This window comes from Cricetulus griseus, assembly GCF_003668045.3.
Source record: "Cricetulus griseus strain 17A/GY chromosome 1 unlocalized genomic scaffold, alternate assembly CriGri-PICRH-1.0 chr1_1, whole genome shotgun sequence".
Lineage (NCBI taxonomy): Eukaryota > Metazoa > Chordata > Mammalia > Rodentia > Cricetidae > Cricetulus > Cricetulus griseus.
In genome coordinates, this window is record NW_023276807.1 from 157,802,164 (window position 1) to 157,808,673 (window position 6,510).

At 43.7% G+C, this 6,510-nt stretch overlaps 1 long non-coding RNA gene across 1 annotated transcript; it reads left to right on the forward strand.

Moving 5' to 3' along the window:
* Positions 1-351: 351 nt before the first annotated feature.
* Positions 352-3,196, forward strand: LOC113831015. Its single transcript, XR_004772345.1, has 3 exons — positions 352-456; positions 2,762-2,915; positions 3,024-3,196. It is a non-coding gene; the product is annotated as an uncharacterized LOC113831015 (long non-coding RNA).
* Positions 3,197-6,510: the final 3,314 nt, after the last annotated feature.

Consider the following 6,510-nt stretch of genomic DNA (forward strand, 5'->3'; position numbering starts at 1 on the left):
TCAAAGTAGGTATAGAGGCCATTGTCATCCCAGTACTTGAGAGTCAGAGACAGAGTGGGATGCCTTTGGAAGCCCAAGGCACAGAGGCCAAGTTTATGTTCCTTGGTTGACTGACAGGGGAATCCCATTTCAAAGGAGTGGGCCCATCACACTAGTCAAATGTGGTGATCTGAGTAAGAATGGCCCCATAGGCTAATAGATCTGGATGTTTAGTCACCAGGGAATAGAAGTTTTTGATAGAATTAGAAGAAATGTGGCCCTTTGGAGGAAGTGTGTCATTGGGAGTGGGCTCTGAGGTTTTCAAAAGCCCACACCCAGCCCAGTGTTTTTCTTTTTCTTTCTCTCAGCCTTCGGATCAGGATGTTGCTGCCCACTACTTCTCCAGCACCATGCCTGCCATGCCTGATAGATACCATGTTTCCTGCCACGTCGATAATGGACTAAACCTCTAAAACTGTAAGCAGGCCCCCAGTTAAACGCTGTCTTCTTAAAGAGCTGCCTTGGTCATGGTGTCTCTTCACAGCAGTATAACAGTGACTCAGACACAGAGAAACTGCTCATCCTGAATGGAATTGGATCAAATATACCCCTAAACATAGTCCCCTCCAGTGGTGGGCCCTGCACTTCTAAAGGCTTCCACTATACCCTATCCTGCCCACCTCTATTATATTTATGAGTCAATCTTCCATTCAGACTAAAATTTTTAAAAATTAAAAGCAGTGTTCTTGAAAGATTTTCAGCAATATAAAATTAATATATTCAAGAGCACCAGGCAGTGGTGGTGCATGCCTTTAATGCCAATACTTGGGAGGCAGAGGCAGGTGGCTCTCTGCAAGTTCAAGGCCATCTGAGTTCCAGAACTGCTAGGGCTACACAGAGAAACCATGTTATGGAAAAAAAAATTAAGTGCTATTTTTAGTATCATCATAACACTATAAAAATATTCACTGTCTTAGAAGAAAATATACCCTTATTTATATGTGCTTTTCTTTTAGTTTAAAATGAAGATTCTCAGATATTTATAAATAAATAAGTGTGGATGTTTTTTAGCTTGGCATACATATGCAATTTATTTAAAGGAAACCAAATGTAAACCCAGGAGCAATATAAATCCTGCTGTTGTAAACAGAGACAGAGTTCACTGTACACTTAAATTCAGGCACTTTCTGGTTAGGGAAAGAATTCTGATTGGGAAGAATGATGAAAGAAAAACCAGAGGGAGACGGAAGCACGGAGAGGAGGGGAAGGAAGGGGAGGGGAGATGAGGGGAGGTATTTGATGGGGTCAGATTTGGGAATCTGCTGTGAGATTAACTCTAAAAAGGATTGGTGAGTTAAACCTAAGATCATTTCCCCACCCCTGTCTTTGAAGGCTCATTCGATTCAGTCAGTCACTAATCTAGTACTTTTAATTATTCCTTTTTGTACACTTTTCTTTTGCTGAAACTATAATATCGAATGGGCATAATATAAATGCATGCTATGTTAGCCCGTGTCAGCCATGCTTCCTACTAACCAAGACAGCCACACCTTCCCACTGTGAATGCCCTTTGCAAATTGGTGCTCTCTGTGGCCTTCAGCATCACTATGTAATGGATGTCCAATATACATATAGTGTTTGTGCTAGGCACCACTGTAACCAAAACCCGACATAATCAACTCAGAAGGAATTCTTACAGTTGGTCAGGCCAGGGTTGTCTGGTTCCATTGCCTTTAGGCCTGTGTTGAGGTAGCATATTGTGACGGGGATATGAGGTGGAGCAAAGCAATGTCAAAAAGCAAAAGAAAGATCAGAAGGAAGAGACCAGGGTCCTATAACCTCCTAATCACAGACCACGGCCACTGGGTCCCAACATTTAAAGCTTCCAACACATTCAAGTGGTGGGAAGTGGGAGACAAGACTTTGATGTCCTAGTTCCATTTCTGTTATCGTTACAAAAGCAACTTAGGGGAGAAAGGGCTTATTTTAGGTCATAGTTCCAAGTGACAGTCCATCACAGCAGAGGAGCCAAGGGCATCAAGCACTTAAAACATCTTGTCACATCACTATTGTTACATCCACAGTGCAGAGTAAAGGGAAGTGCGTGCATGCTTGCTTACTGCTGCTTGCTTGATGCTTGTGCTTAGTTCCATGTTACACAGCTCAGGATCAGGCCCTGCCTAGGGAATGCTGCCACTCACAGTGGGATGGGTCTTCCGGCTTTACTTAACCAATTAAGACAATCCCCCAGAGACATGCCCACAGACCAACTCAATGTAGATAATTTCTCATTGAAATCCCCAGGTGATTCTAAGTTGTGTCAGGTTGACAAGTAAAAATAACCACCACACATGGGTAATCAAAAATTCAAATACTGATTTAACAGTAACATTACAATTCAAAACCATGATCAACATGGAATGCTACCACACTAGAGGAGGAAACATAGTCTTAGGGCAGGACTTAATAGTCAAAGTGCATCATTTCCTGTCACTACCACTTTCTCATTGATGCCATGATGTTTCCCATCTGTAAAATGGGAACAACAATGGCTCTCCCTGCTAGTCAAGATGGTGTCGAGGGAGTCTTTCCTCCCGGCACCCACATATTTTTGTCATCACCTTCTATACAGACTAGAGCTGACTCAATAAGCAACAGGACACTGTAGAAAGGCCAGCGGTGGTTACTAACACTAGCCCATAAAAGGCCTCTGGCTTCCCACCTTGCTCTTTGCTTCATCTTGGATCACTTGTTTCAAGAAAGTCAATTGCCATATCAACAGACAGTATCCTTTTGGTGAAAACTACATGGGAAAAAACTGGATCCTCAACACAACAACCAGTTCCACCTTCCCAGACACATTGCTGCCAGGGCTTCACATGACTGCTGTCCCAGCAACGTAACTGTTCCTTCCAGGGACATCCTGAGCCACCTGGGTAAGGTGCTTCTAACCCACCCACACTGTTTGTTTTAAGCCACTATATTTTGGGGGCAATTTGTTATGCAGCTATAGCTAACACATGTGATCTTTTTTCTTTCTTTAGCTGCTGATCCAACATAAGATGATCGAGAAGGAAACAAAGGTACCAATTTGTACTTGTAGGGACATAAGGATGCTCATGGTGTGAAGATACAGGCTTTTCATTTGTCATCAGAAGGAAGCATAGAATAATTGCTACAGGGACTGATGGAACATATGCATGACACTACAAATAAATGGTGAGGTATAATGATCTGAACATCTGACTCTTGTGTTTGTCAATTCCCTGTGACCTAGGACAGAAGTGATGAAAACAGTACATGGAGAAAGCCCAAGGGAAAAAGTTCCTCAGTGGCCTGGCTAGCCTAGACCCTGGCAGGGAAGAGATGGTTATGTTGACTATGGAGTCCTTGCATGACCCCAGGGACTTGGCCTGACTCAGAGCAATGAGGGAATGAAGACAAGACAAAATAAGGCACTCGGATGCAGTGGGTACAGGTGCATGGGGATCTCTGAGACAGAAGCACCTTGTGATTGCAAAGTGTTTATCATACACAATTGAAGGGGGGAGGAGTTATTGCATGCAGCTGAAGGAGGGGTGGGGTTGTTACATGGAGATAAACAAGGAGGCAGGGTTACTGTATACAGCTCAATAAGAAGGCAGGGTTATTGTGTACAGATAAATGAGGAGTCAGGGTTATTATATACAGCTGGATCAAGGACACAGGCCTAGCTAGTCTTAGTGAGAGCAGTCTCTGTAGGGTATTGATCTTTAGGCTGTAAAGATCTGAGGGGAGAAAGCTGACGTGGATATTTTCTGCACACACTATCTATCAGTACCCACATTTGGACCCTGAGAAAGGTTTTGCTATCTTCTCTGAATTTCACCCCAGGAGGAAGGCTTTGCTATTTCCTTCTGGGGCCATGTCAACCACACACATTCACCAGGACCTCACAAACTCAGGGCTTCCTCCACTCCCCACAGTGGCCCCTGCTTAGTTCTTTGTATTGTAATTTGCTGACATTTAATCAATTTGAACTACATAAAAGCCAGCTCTGAGTAGGTCAACTATGTTAACTCTGTAAGGATAAATCAAGTAGGAGTGAGGATGGCCTAGTCTGTCTCTTTAGAAACTACATCTTCTAGGATTATTTTTTAAAGATTAAAGGCAATTTTCCCCTAATAGTATTTGTTTTCCTTACCTTAAACACAGTACACACTCCCAATATCTATTGGCCCATTTGTCTGTCCATCCATTCATCCATCCATCCATCCATCCATCCATCCATCCATCTTCTATCTCTAGCCATCCAGCCACTCGAATACATTCACATGACTGTAAAAGAAAAATAGGCTGGGGAGATGGTTCTTTGGATGAAAGCATTTGCAGTGCAATCCTGATAACCTGATAACCTGACCTTAATCCCCAGAAGTCACATAAAAAGCTGGTTGCAGTAGGCATATCTATAATCCCAGAACTCCTGAAGAGATGAGATGTGGAAATGATAAAATCATCCTGAAAGCTCACCGGCCAGCTAAACTGGAATATCCTGTCTCAACAAGGTGTCAGAAGAAAACTTACTCCTGGACCTGGTCCTCTACACACACACAAACACACACACACACACACACACACACACACACACACACACACACACACAGAGAGAGAGAGAGAGAGAGAGAGAGAGAGAGAGAGAGAGAGAGAGAGAGAGAGAACGTAAAAACTCTTCTGCTTTAACGGTTATTAGCTGCAAATAGTAGAAACTTGAAGCCTAGCCCTGGCTTGGGTGGCTGGTAACTGGACTCACTCTGTTATTAAAGGGAGAGGTGTTAGTTCTGTTGGCTTGGAAGCTGACAGTATCATGCAGGGGCCAACTCTCTTTTCTCCTCTGCTCTCTATTGTATGTCTCCCGTCTAAGGCTGGCTCCTTTCTTGTGAAGCAGAAATAAGACGTTTATTCTACAAGGCTACATGTGTCCTTGCTTGGACCCCACAGAAGCCAAGAGAACATGATTCCCTTGGACTCTATCGTGCTGTGAAAGCACATCCCAGAGGGACATAGCAAGCCCTCTCTTCCCACTTTTCGGGATAGAACTAGGTCACATAGTCATCCCTGAACAAGTCACTATCAAGAGAATGGAACTGTACTTAGCCCACCAGAGCCACCCCTATCTGGAGAAAATGGTCAGTTTTCCAAGTGCCTTTGGGTGAAATGGAGATGGCCAAATGAGACACCTGAAGTGTCTGTACCTTGCTTGCCTCGTGCCTGCCTGTGCACCCTTCACCAAGGCAAGGGCTATTCCCAGCTTCCTGTGTGTCTTACAGGCAGCACTCTATAGAGATTCCTCCCCTCCCCTTTTGTACAGGAAGGACGGCATAGGGCACACAGTGTCTTACATGGATTCCAATAGGACATAGCTGTTAAGGGCTTAATAAATGATATGATTAGAACTGCGTATTTTTGTTGTTTTTTAAAAAGATTTATTTATTATGTAAACAGCGTTCTGTCTTGCATGTATCTCTACAGGCCAGAAGAGGGCACTAGATCTCATAATGGATGGTTGTAAGCCATCATGTGGTTGCTAGGACTCAAACTCAGGACCTCTGTAAGAGCAGCCAGTGCTCTTAACCTCTGAGCCATCTCTCCAGGCCCAGAACATGCATTTTTTAGGTCAAGAGTTGGTTTCTAACTATGCACCCTGTCCATTTGTCTTATGTACCACACATTATTGTTGTTATTATTATTACTACTATTATTATTTTAGCCCCAGCAACTTTTGTTGGGCCAAGGGGAACTAGAGAGGATTTTGGTTTGCAATGGGACTAGGGCTTGACAGTGTAGCAGCCCTGGCTGGCCCCTGGCAGTGGCATGAGAAAGAAAGAGATCCCAAAACAAGCCATATAACCAGCAGCAATAACAACGGATGCCACTATGTGCATTTTATATGTATGCTCGTTGATAATATTTAATTTATACATATACATACATGCACACATTACTAGCTGTGTTCAGCAAGAACCAAGTTAGGCTAGATGTGGGGACACACATCAGTAATTCAGCATTCAGGAGGCTGAGGCAGGAGTTTTGAGTTTGAAGGCAACTTAGGCTACATCATGAGATGCTCCCTCCTTGTCCTCCACCCCCCAAAAAAAACAGTTAGGTTTGCTTGCCCATATGTTTCTTTATACAGCTAAAGAGTCTCCCCATGTACTCCCAATGGTCTACTATAGAGTGTTAGTGACACTCATGATTCTCTCAGACTTGCTGAGTGACTCTTCAAAGGATACAGCATGGTGACAGGAACTGGATGATGGCTCTAACACATTTGCCCTCAAGTCCTAGATTTGTGGTAGTATTGCTCCTTTCTTCCCTGCCCTCCTCTTGTCTCTTCTTTCAAGAAACATGAACAAAATTTGATGGCCTGTGGTTTCTAGAGAAAGATAACTCCTCCTAGAGTTTTTGATAGAACAAAACAACACCAGGGCTGTGGGGTCAGCTTAGTTGGTTGAGTGCTTACCTGGCACACACACGAGGCCCAGACATCTGGGC